Raw genomic sequence first — 13160 nt, 5'->3', positions numbered from 1 at the left:
CAGTCCCTTTTCCCTTGTCGCAAACGTGCGATGCATTGAAGTGATTTCTGTTGTTGTTTAAGAACTGCCCTTGATTCAGAGATATTTCGTTATGCCAGGTCGTTGAAGAGAAACGTCGAGCATTATGTCCGAATTTGGTAGAGGAGACACTTTTACTAAAGCACCAATTTGCGATAATGATTTCGCTGATTCTATATTTGGTAGGATCCGCATGTCGTTTGTTTAGCGTTTACTTAATCAACCAGCTACTCTCTCTCTCTCTCTCTCTCTCTCTCTCTCTCTCTCTCTCTCTCTCAAACTCTCACTCACTCACACACATCCTTTAGCAACTCTAACGAATGTGCGATTAACAGGCCTTAATAGTGACTCATGTAATACTGTGGTGATGCGTAATTCTTTCCATGCCTTGTAGTTCCTCATCGGATGGTTTGTCTGCTGACTTACGCCAATTCTAAGTCCAGTTCTGTATTTAAAAAAAAATAAACACATTGAAATGCATACTAATTATACGTAATGGTTACTTCCTTAGCTTAATATTAAGCTGTCTAAAGATAATATAACTCTAGCCCGACGGAGGTCTCGTCAAGTTATTGACAAGACATGGCATGTTCGCGTCCTTCCGGTCGAGGAAGGCGACAAATTTCCGGAGGACGTGATTCTGGAACAACCTGTTCGGAATGCGCTGTGTTCTAAACATTGGTAGCTCAAGTAGTCGTACTAAACACTGGTAGCTCAAGCAGTCGCTCTTGAAGGACGGAAGTTTTGTGTACACAGTGAAAGATACGGGGCGTTTCATGTATGGTGCAAGCGCTGCGCCTGGTGTCGCACGGGAACACGCTGTCGCTTGTTCTTCGGACTTCACCTGGCGTATCGTTTTGTGCCGCACTATTTGAGGTAGAAGCCGCCTTAGAACAAAATGAAAAAAAATCGTTGTCTTCTGTAGCTCTACACCACAGCTTCTCTTCTCGTGTTGTTTGTACTTTTTGTGGTCCACGTTTCACTTCCGTACAAGGCTACATTCCAGATGAATATCTCCATAAAAGATTTCGTAACACTTAAATTTATATGAGACGTTAACATGCTTCTCTTTTTCAGGCTCTTCTTGCCATTGCCAAACTTTTTATATCCTCTCTACACCGGCCGTCGACAGCTGCAGTGAATCACTTTAATATTCGGAAACTATGACATGTTAACCAAGTAGCATCATAACTTTATTCGTAGCAAAACAAACAAATGTAACCAAATATTATATTCCGTGATGTTTCTTGTAAATAATAGCATAAACTTTATTAAGATAACGTACATAAGTTCTTTTATAATACTATTTAAATACAAATCGGTCATATATACACGTTGTATTAATATTCGAACACTTTGCAGAACTAATCATTTCAAGACAAGATTTTGTGGAACATTAAATGTCTCAGTATCTTGTGGGGTAGCCATTCTGTTTTATTACTTCGTTCAAACGCTGCGGCATATTGCAAATGGTCTGTTTTAAATAGTCCGCATGTAGACTGTCCCATTCTTCTTTTAATCGATGATTGAGTTCCCGTGGACGATGCTGGTGTTTTTCTAATACGTCGCTCCAGTTCTCCCCACACCTTCTCAATGGGGTTGAGATCTGGTGATTGAGGTGGTGTTTGTAAGACTTTGGGGCAATTGTGCAACAAATATTCCTGCACAATGCGAGCATTATGTTTCGGGTCATTGTCCTGGTAGAACTTGAACGTGTTTGTTATTCCAATGGTTTCAACACTTTTCCGTAAATTGTTCTTTAATATGTACAAATAGACATATTTGTCCATAATACTGTCGGGAATGCTGCCACCTCCGTGCCTTAGCCGCGCGGTTTCAGGCGCCGTGTCACGGATTGCGCGGCCCCTTCCGCCGCAGGTTCGAGTCCTCCCTCGGGCATGGCTGTGTGTGTTGTTCTTAGTGTAAGTTAGATTAAGTCAGTTTAAATAGTGTGCAAGGCTAGGGACCGATGACCTCAGCAGTTTGGTCCCTTAGGACCACACACACACACACACACACACACACACACACACACACACACAGACACACGCCCTACCGTCGGTTTAATATTTGTGACTGTAAATTCTTTGTCCTTCTTCCGCCACACCAGTCTTCGTCCATCCGACCCAAAAACGTTAAATTTACTTTCTTTTCGGCAAAAATGACGTCGTTCCACCATATTTCATCCTTCGTAATAAACTCCCTGGCAAAGTACAATCTCTTCTTTCGATTCTGTTCATTCACATGCGGTTTCTTCCTGGCCACTCTTCATTGTAGCCACTTTCATTCAATGCTCTGCGAATCGTCAGCTCACTTGCTAATCTGGGTACACGGAGTGTAGGGTGGTTCGTTGTTTGGGGAAGGAGACCAGACAGCGTGGTCATCGGTCTCATCGGGTTAGGGAAGGATGGGGAACGAAGTCGGCCGTGCCCTTTCAGAGGAACCATCCCGGCATTTGCCTGGAGTGATTTAGGGAAATCACGGAAAACCTAAATCAGGATGGCCGGACGCGGGATTGAACCGTCGTCCTCCCGAATGCGAGCACGGAGTGTAGGATCCTTCTTTATTTTCCGTATTAGCTGCCTCTTGTCACATGTATCCAGCTTCGGTTACTGGCCCTTTCGCGGTATGGAGTCGATATGGTCCTCATTTTGGAATCGTCTGACGATATCTGCCGCAGTACTCTTTCTTGTGTTGAGCGTGGCAGCAATTTGTCTGTATGATTTAAATTTCGCGTTGTGAAAAATCACTAGCTGTCGTATCTCAAAACTTGTATTAGCTTTCCGTGGGCATGGTACCGTCTGGGCAGTGGACCGCGCTTGTAAACACACACTTGCCTTCTGACTTTACCCCGGAGTGAACGGTGAAAACAAGGTGTGGCACTGTCATCTGGCCGCGTATTGAGGTAACGTGACCGCCGAAGAGTGCTTTATTTCAATTGTATTATCTAACAAGTGGTATACGTTTTGTAAACATCATTCATACTATTGTTTACTAGACATCTGCCTTCATATAATACGTGGATATATTATGTGTTTCTTTTATTCAGACTACAGTTATGATGCAGCAAAGTAAAAATCACGTAGTGTCCGAATATTAAGGTTATTCACTGGGTTTTGCTGCTTGTGGCCGAGCGGTTCTAGGCGCTTCAGTCCGGAACCGCGCCACTGCTACGGTCGCAGGTTCGAATCGTGCCTCGGGCTTGGATGTTAGTTAAGTTTAAGTAGTTCCAAGTTCTAGGGGATTGATGACGTCATATGTTAAGTCCCATACTACCATTTGAACCATTTTTTGCAAAATTCCTCCCTTGCTACTTTTAGTATCTCATTCTTAATCTAACTGTCGTGGTGTCACCGTTGTTATTTTGACTACCCTCCATTACCCTTGCTTTGCTTTTGTTGATTTGCATTTTATAACTTCATAGCAAGCCGAGCAACGCTTCGCAATTGCTTAATATGTTTGGAAATTGGGTATAAATCCTATATCCTTTTCCCCTTCTCTCTGTCCACCCCTCTCTTTGTCCATCTCCTCCTTCTCCCCCTCTGGACCTTTCCCTTACGTATTACATACATATTCAAGTGTTATATTAAAAATATATAGCCTATGTCCGTCTGAATATTCATTAATGTATTGTGTAAAAATCTAAAGTAAATAGGTCAAGAATTTCTAAATATTTTTGGTAACAACGTTTCCCGTTTCCATATTAAATATATATTTACAAATTATTTCCGTTACAAAGTATAAAATAGCCAATGTCTGTCCACATGTTCATTAGTGTGGTGCAAAAATGTGAAGTAAATTGGGTCAAGAACTTTTACAGATTTTTTGGTACCGACGTTACATAACAACTTGTCTTTCTACAGAAGTATAAATTTTCGAGACTTTCAGCATTGCGTTCAATTGATCTTGCAAGTCCTTTGCCACCTTTGACAGAATATAAAGTTTTCTTATTTATTCTTCCTGAACTTTAAAATATCAATACAAGAGTAATAGTATTAACCGTCTAACGATATTACGTGCCACTCAGCCTTCTGTCGTTTACCGAAAACCTCGTTTCGATATGTTGAACCATTCGGGGAATAAAAAGGGATGTGTCGAGTCACCTTGTAGAGTGGTGGGGACGGAGGCGATAGCCTGCGTGACGCAACATCCTGGGCGGGCTGAAGAGCGGTGGGCCGGCGTCCGGGGGCCCCAGTCAGTGCGAGCCGGCCGGCCAGCCACACCGGACTACATACGAGCAGTGCGCGGATAGCAGGTGCGTGGGCGGGCGGGCGGGCGAGCTGCTCTGATGCACAGTGACACGTTGCACTTTCACCATTTCTCTGACTCTCTCAGACAAGGGAAAACTCTCTTTTTGCCGACAAGCGACTCGTGTTGTATGATAATCTATTAGTCGTATGCGCCTGTGACCTAGGTTGAATTCGTGAAAAATAACACGAGACTTGTAATGTTCAGTTGTAACATCAGGATTCGCCAATAGCGCTGAATTGGTAAATGATAGGTATATCTATGTGCAACCGAGTAAGCGCTTTCAGTGTTCTGCCTATTGCATTTCGCCTCAATTTATTGTGAAACGTTTTCAGAGATACAACGTGTCGTTCCCGGACTGTTGCAGTTGAGACTGGTCATCTGTCTTCCGATACAGTATACACTTGTCAGTACAGCATACAGAATGCATCCGTGCTTTATCACAAAGTTGCTGTCAGCAGTAGGGACTACGTACTTTGCCACTGAAGATTGTTGTTCTCAATACAGTGAGCCGAAAAGCGGTTGGCTGAATAGAAACTGCACTCTTTCATTGCACATAGAGGTACGCTCATATTGCCAGTGCAGTATTACTAGCAACGATCGGTAGGCCGCGTGTCAATAAATGATTGACGTGGCATTTTCTGCTGCAAAATGTCGCCTTCATGTGACTGCGGTAGTTAGTGTGGCGATAATCGTATGTTATAGGTTTAACGCAATAACTTATACAATGAGCGTTACTCACCGCGCGCAAATTACTCAGACTATATTAATCCAGAATGAGAGGACTTTGCAACTTCCAATAAACTTCACGCATAGTTTCGAATCTTAACGAAACTTTTTCTCGCTCGCACGCCCCACAAAAGGAATAAAGAAAAAATTCTTATCACTTACTACATATTCTTTCTTCGTGCAGTACACTTTACAGTTAACTCTATTCACAATTTCCAGGCATTGTCTACATATACCCATAAATGTACCTGCAAAATTATATTATTGTACGACACGTAGTTTGGGAGATATGACGTTTCATACATGGGAGTTCGATTCTGTCAAGAATCGAGGATAAGGATTTATTATTAGAACAAATATTCGGATAGATCTTGTGTAATTGCACGAATTACTTCGTTTTTAGAATAGATTTAACTCAGCATAGTGAGTCCCTGTGTTACAGAATATCACGATCGAAAATATATTTTCATTCTGTGGAATTTCCAGACAAAAAGATCGTAGGATACCTGTCAGTATACATTAAATAAACCGTGGCAGTTTTCATCGCAATCATTTGTCTAAGGTTTCCGAGGGGAGGAAGGCAGATAAATGTTTAACGTCCCGTTGACAATGAGATCGACGAAGCGCTTACTCGAGTTGGGGAAGAAAATTGGCATGTCCTTTTCGAAGGAATTGCTTCAGCGTTTTCCTGAAGCTAATTAGGGAAACCACGAAAACCAAAACCTGGATGGCTAGAACGGAAGTTGAAGTGCCTTCCACCCGAAAGCAAGTGCACTTTCTTAAGCACGGCGCCACCTCGCTCCGTCCCTAAGGCTGCTCCTTAAACCTGCAGGAGGACTGCTTCTTTGCGTACCATCTATGAAAGAGAGGGTGTTTGTAAAGACCTCTTTCTGCAAAATCAACTAAACAGATCTGGAGACATTAAGGGATACATTATGTAGCATCGTTAGTGCAGTACGTCGTTGTATTTGTATCTGACTTTGGAAAATAGGAAACCGTTTTAGTTTCGACGCCTAAAGTGTCTAGTTATGCGACATAGGACACGTTAAAACATCACGACAGTCACGTGTGTTACATTCTTGGATAGATCAAGGCCTAGTCGACGAAGCTTGGCAAGTCTGTTTAAATCAGCTGTTTCGCAAAAAGTATCAATCGGCTTTATCCCTTGGAGATTCTCGCGGTTGTTTCGAGCAACAGCATGGTACTCGAGTCGTGGCTTGCCTGATACAAACCCATTAAAGTACAAATTCACTTGTATCCAATTGCAGGTCAAAAGGGATCCAGCATTAGCAACGGCATCACTTTGGTTCTTCTGCGGTAGCCACGTCCGGAGAAAGGGGACGATGGACAATACCAGCTCATTTTACTTTTGGTTTATGTGTTACAGTTTGTTTTGTGTGCATATGTTGCTTTGCTGCCTCTGCCGAGGATGTCTTTAAAACCGGTTCAACGAGGGAAGGTCCTCAGGGATGAGATAGACATTTGGGTCACACCTTACAACAGTTCACCCTTGTGGGCCCTCGTATACGAGTAATCCGCACAAAAGAATTTCAGAATTTCTTATGAGGCTTGGAAATAGCGATGATTTCTAAACCGGCGTCGTAGTCTAGCGGCGAAGGTAACTTGCCTGTGACCGCCTGAAAAAATATTAAAAATTTCCATAAAGTTCGGCTCTAATTAAAAAACACGAATTCTTAGTAGGATAAAAATTGTAGGACAATAGAAGTATATTTTGATGTACAATTCATCATATTAGTTCTCATATTGACTTTATTACATTTTTTGTGAAAATTAGTAAATTAAATGTTTTGTTTGGCCTGTACGCATTGACTTATTTAGATCCTTGAAACTTTAAATACAAATTAAGAACATATCTATATAAAAATAGACTACAGTCATGTCATTTCAGTCACAATTTTTTATTCTAGAAATGTTTACATTTGATAACCAAAATTAAGTTACTTTTTTATAATTAATCAGTATGGACTGAAGACCACAACAACATGGGTTATGCTTCCTGTTGGTAATGCGTCAGTCTCTATAGTCAGCGTTCCTCCAAATAGTATCCTGACAAATCCCAAAAAATTCAGACATCTAGCAAACATGTCAGGAAATTAATTCAAATTTATATTTGATCTGACTGATCTTTGTTGTTGCCAATACATTCCATTTGCATAATTTTTTTGGTTTACATGTTCGTCTTCCCTCTTCCTTTTCGTGTTTCTCCTTGTTATTCTGGGCTCTTTAGTTGCTCCAGGGCTCACTTTTCAGCAGAACTGTGTGTCTTTCTCAGATCTTAGAGGTGGTGGCAGATCCATGATAGCACAAAATGTTTTTGAGTTGCTCTTCTACCCTTCACAATACACCTCATTCCATACGCTAGTCAGATTTTTGAATTATAAACTCTTTCTTGCGCAATCAAGAAGGTTACTCAAGTTTAGTTATTCCACAGAAATCACAAAACATTTGAAGCTTACTGGCCTGACAATCGTGCCTTAAAATTGCTCTGAACACTATGGGACTTAACTTCTGAGGTCATCAGTCCCCTAGAACTTAGAACTACTTAAACCTGGCTAATCTAAGGACATCACACACACCCATGCCCAAGGTAGGATTCGAACCTGCGACCGTAGCAGTCGCGCGGTTCCGGACTGAAGCGTCTAGAACCGCTCGGCCACAGCGGCCGGCGCTGCCTTCAAGATCTTCTACAGTTGGACCGCCGTCTTGTCTACAGAACGCAAACAAGGCAATATACTTTACAAGACTACACAAAGCAAACCACATTCAGTCAGACAGTATTGTCAATCAGTTCTCTTAGAAGTGTCGCTCTGGGTCTCCAAATGTGTGAGCTTTTCTCTTGAGGCATCAGATGGAGTCGACATAACATCCAGTCTGTTTGTAGATGTACTCACACAGTCTCCACTTGTAATTCCCGGCGAAATAAACCGACTGCCGTAAGACTAATGTTTCCCAGTAGCAAAACATTTTCCGGAGGCATAACAACTCGCGAGAACGACAAAATAGCAACTACTACAGAAAATTTTGTAACGGAACTCATAGTCACGCGATCATTACAATCTGCCAATTGTTCTAGCAACTTGAGCACGCATCAAAATAACGAATTAAGCATCTTTCTGAACATTTGCTTTGCGAACGTCCTTCAGTTTCCGTGAAGGGCGATAGGGTGCTTTCGCTTGTGGGCCTGGCATAACGCCAGACAACCGCTTGCGACACGGTTCTAGACCAGCGCTACTGTTATTTGCGACAACTTGTTTACCGGCGACCAGCTGATAACAGCTGTTAAGCTAGCGGTTCACCACCTTGTAATGGCCGGCTGTTTATTCGGTGACAGATTATCCTGTTGTAATGGCCGGCTGTTTATTCGATGACAGATTATCGTGTTTAATGTGACTCTCATCTCCTGCATGAAAATCCACTCTCCAGTCAACGTTCAGCAGGGAAAGAAAAATGCCTTAATATTCAATAATAACTGTTATCGATTAAGTGGTGTTTAAGCAACCCAAATTAATGTGGATTGCGAGAGTTTGGTGTGATACACTTAACAACGTGTCCCAACTCAGCCAACTTTTGAATATATTATATGATATTGACCTAAAGCTGCTTCACATTCCGAAATCTACACGGTATTCTCTTCGTATAACTCTTAAAATACAAATGCGATTCGTCCTGTACTGTTTTCAAATTATCACCTTTAAATAACTTGACTTACACATTATCGAAATGAAACCCTTTCCGCAGAAGGTATTTGATCCAGAACATTGCTTTGTAACGGCCTACGGGTAATTACTGTTATAATTTTTATTGGCTTTACAGCACTTACTTATGTTGCGTTGTGTTTTAGGTTAAGCTTAATAAGAATTTCTAATTTGACCAAATGCAAACACAAATGGTTTCTGCCTGAAATTAACTATATAGTTAATATAAAGCAGAAGTACACAACTATATACTGATACATCTCATCTAACATTACACACTAAATTTCAATGTACTTACTTTCAAAACGCAATTTTAAATATCGTTATCTTTAAATTAAAGTATTTAATTGCAAATTAACTAACTGTGGACAAAAAACTAAATTTGTTGCATTCAAAGCTATCATAATATCTAAGAACCTAATACAAAATTACTTGTGCTTTTCTAAAAACGTGAACAGTGAGATTTTCAGTGCATTACTGTTTAATGCCTCAATTGAATACTTCCCTTGTCATAAGTAGTGTCAGTAATTACGATTGAGGCATGAATAACCTTGAGAGTGAACCTGCTATACCTTTTTTGTAATCGGTGCACTCCCATTGTGATAATTATTTGTTTTCGGCTTTAAACTGTAGGTATTCCGTTCGTACCGTTGTCATACCATGGCAAGACCAAAACGGTGAGCCATTTTGTATATCTCCATCTTTACAGCAATACCAAATATCTTCCCTAATCACAAATCATAGCTAAACTTCTATGTGCTCTTAAAATGAGTTGGTCAGTGCAAATTTTCTACGCAGACCGTCGTGAAGTAGGAACAGATGGGTGCATTCCTTTAACAGTGCAGTGCATTAAGATGTAATTAATTCAAATAGTAACACGCGTAATGTATACTACCTCATAAAAATGTGTGCATAGATTATCCTTAACGAGAATAGACAATGTCCATGTCCATGTTAAAACTTGATGTGGCCTCAAATAGATAAGTCGAATACGCTGACATCGAGAGAACATTGTCACCAGGCGATTGGTCCTTGAAGCCATATTCATTTCTCTAATTGTTTCCTGTAATTCCTCGATCTGGTGAAGCATGTAATATACAACTACGTCACGTTAAATGCCAACTGTATTGGCATCTTGAGTGGAGGTAAAAGGTAGCGTGTCACGATACAGTAGAGATCGGACATTCACCTTTGCGTAGGCAATGTTTTTGAGCTGCACAGGAGTTACACATCTGAATGGTGTGGCTGTGACCGTTTCTGAATATATGTATGTAGAAAACGTACTATTTCGTGTACGTCCATTACACCATACATAAACAGCTTCATCCTCGTCGAGCTAACGAAGACCACGCAGAACTCAGTGGATGTTTGATTTTTGTGCATTTAGTTTCAGTGGTGGTCGACGAATTGATTTAACGGTGGCTATGTTAAAATGCATCTTACATATCGTCGATTATATATGGGAGCTTTATGGTTCTCCCCTCCTAGGCAGTTGCCACAAAATCGGCAGTCACTTTGAAGTTCGAGATCTATGTGGCTTTTTTTTTGGAGGGGGGGGGGGGGAGCTTCTTTTATACGGGACATGGTATTGCAATTGAAAAGCAACTGGTAGGTACAAGTAGGACAGTCTGATGTAGTGTTGCTTTCTGGTCGACGAAGCGTTCACCAAAAGATAAAAAACCACTAGTTTTAGCTATGGTGGATTCAGATGATGATGAACCTTCTGGGACACCTAACACTCAAAATAATCTCGTTTTGTTTTAATTTCTGTACCTTCGTGTAATTGTTCCAACATTATTTTATCGCTGGAAGTTCGGTAAGCGTTTTATGTCACGACGACGACTAGTTGATTAGAGACGGGTCACAAGTGAAAAGCATACAAAGCCCACGTTTAGAAATGACAGAATTCTCTACTTAGCGAGCAAAAGAATTTCTGAGCAAAACAATGGACTACTACTTTTAGCCTGCGACAAAATATTCAGTTAAAATTTGTCTTCATTTTTTATTGCATGCTACTGTTCCCCACGCAACCCAGAGAGGTATGTGCCTGTAAGATATGCGAAGATTCTACGATTAAACAATTGACAGATTTGTTCTTTGCAGTTAAATGGTTCAGTTGTTTGTTCGTACAACGTACAGTACACAGCCCCCTGCACGTAATGGCATTTCTGAAAGGCTATAAGTTAATACTGAAAATGTAGGATTTATTGCGGGAAATTGAAAGCATGTCATACGATATTTCGATCGTAACTGGGAAGATATTTTTCGACTGGTGGAGAAAAGCAGATTATAAAGCACGATAAGAAAGATGGCGATTACGTGCGATTATATATAATCCTTTAAAAATCCAGCTTGAAAAGATAGGCTTTCCCCAAGAGTGTCGTTGCTTTGTATTATACGAAACAGTGAGACGATCGTACCATTGACACATGTGCGTTAGTGAAAGTTGGTCAGGCGTTTTCGAGGCTGTTGAAAGAGCCAGTGAAAAACACGAGTCAGATGATCTTAACGAGTTTGTCGGTGTAGTAAATATGGGTGCCCATGAAAACAAGTTCCGGTGGCAAATATTTGGTACGCCGTAGCTGATCAAGTCAACAAAAAAAGTCTTCATGGAATGTTTTTGTTCATTATTACTATTATTGTTTGTTCGTTGGGACAACTCGGTCCATGTTAATAGTGTTGATTCGGCATTTGCTTCTATTTCTTCCGCGCCTAAATTCTTTAGTCTTTTTGAGAGGATTTGTTTACGATTGTTAGTCCACAGGGTACATAGACTTTTCTATGGTTGTTCCTTTGGATTTATCCCGTTCGTCACTTCTTTATTCCGAAAGAGACCTCTGTCGAAAACATCGTCGGAATTGGTTTCTGATGTTTGACGTCTTGATGCTTGTGAACCGTAGCATTTCTATTTTGTGTTGAAAACTTCTAATATATGTTTTTAGTCAGCCAGTTTCCGTCAGTTCATTTCATATGACCATCTCTTACGGATTGTTTCTGTGAGTATTACTACTTTACTGTAAACTTTTTTGTTGGAACACCGTTCGTAATTGGATACCAGAATTCTGCGCCCTTTATTCTCCTCTCCGAGTAGTCCTTTACCGCTACTCAGGAACAGGCTTCTGGCTGCGTACAAAGGTATTAGTTTTTATAATTCTCTAGTGGCCACCATGTTGGTATCTTTAATTGCTGGTCGCTCTGTTATAGTTGTGATTGAAGTCGTAAGGACTTTACGTAGTACCAGTGAGTGAGACATCGATTCCGTTGATTTCAGTTTCGTTTAAGCGTGTAATAAAATCTTTCAGAGATATTATTTTTGCACGGTGAAGGTTTTGTACGTGACGGGGCAGGTTTAATGGTTTTTCTTTTTTTATCTGCAATTCGTACGCTGTAAAGGCGACAGTACCAAGCTTGGTTAAACCTGACGTCATGTGCAGGGTGTTTCATTATATCCGTGACAAACGTGTGCATGTGATGGATCACGCCATGAGGAACAATTTTTATTCGAGAGAAAATGTTCGCTAGGCGTTCTTTAGTATTTGCCGACCTTGGGAGGATGAGATTTCACCGAGCTATCAGGGTCAAATAACCCAAGTAAACTGATAGTGATTTTCAACAAAAAAAGTAAGAATGAGTGTCTCTAAGCGGAGAAAGATATTATACAAGCAAACCAATAACTTCAATTTTGCTCAGCCTACCTCCTTTTTATGCAGTTCAGTGACTGGATGATAGGCAACACACATTGCATACGAACGCCGAAAACTACCGTACTTGCGCCCTACTGTCTCACAGGGGCATAACCAGTCTTAAAACTATACGATATTCCAATGCCCGTATTATTCCGATTTACGCTGCAATGTTCCTTCGGACACGAATACGTTGCGTCGTAATTGGGAATGACACATGGATGCATATCCGAAGGAACACAGCATCGTAATAACGCAGGCACTTCAATATCGTATTTATCCGCCGACACAGCGAAAGCGACTTGCAAGTAAAATGTCTCCTCTGTGCAGGAATACACATAATGGATGTACGAGTACAGGCCGTAGGCACGTGGTTGACGACATATGCAGCGACTACTCGCTGTAATCGAGAAACCCGGGTTTGAGACCCGGTTAGGCACAAATTTTCATTTCCTGCATTCCATTACAGAGTTCATTTCATGTATTTCGTAACGGCTGTAGTCGATGCAGTGCCTGTACGTCGTAAGGTTACAGATATAGTTAATCCTCGAGTATCGATGTCTTTAACCGACACACAGCAGCACTTCTGCCACGGGAAGTCCCCAGTGATCGAGAAGCTCAGTTTGGCGCCAGCCGCTACTTGGACTATCGTGAGAAGTTCGATAAATCCGTTAAATAATGCAGTGTTCGTGCACAGGATTGAGAACTCATCAATATTAGAAGCGAGTCGTTAGCAAAGATCGGTAGAAGCAATGGTTACCTCAGA

At 41.1% G+C, this 13160-nt stretch overlaps 1 protein-coding gene across 3 annotated transcripts in view; it reads left to right on the top strand.

Annotated features, from left to right (window-relative positions):
- LOC126100279 (fructose-bisphosphate aldolase-like) overlaps positions 1 to 13160 on the top strand; it is a 150964-nt gene that overhangs the window by 59740 nt on the left and 78064 nt on the right. The window contains exon 1 of one of the 3 annotated variants that reach the window (XM_049910878.1): positions 4120 to 4273. The exons of the other annotated variants lie outside the window; for them this stretch is intronic. The gene's annotated coding sequence lies outside the window, so the exon portion shown is untranslated. Of the gene's footprint in view, positions 1 to 4119; positions 4274 to 13160 lie in introns of those variants that run through there. 3 annotated transcript variants of the gene reach the window in all.

The sequence above is a fragment of the Schistocerca cancellata genome, chromosome 9 (assembly GCF_023864275.1).
Source record: "Schistocerca cancellata isolate TAMUIC-IGC-003103 chromosome 9, iqSchCanc2.1, whole genome shotgun sequence".
Classification (NCBI taxonomy): Eukaryota; Metazoa; Arthropoda; class Insecta; order Orthoptera; family Acrididae; genus Schistocerca; species Schistocerca cancellata.
The sequence above is the reverse complement of the archived record's forward strand: the minus strand, read 5'-3'. Positions and strand labels throughout refer to the sequence as shown.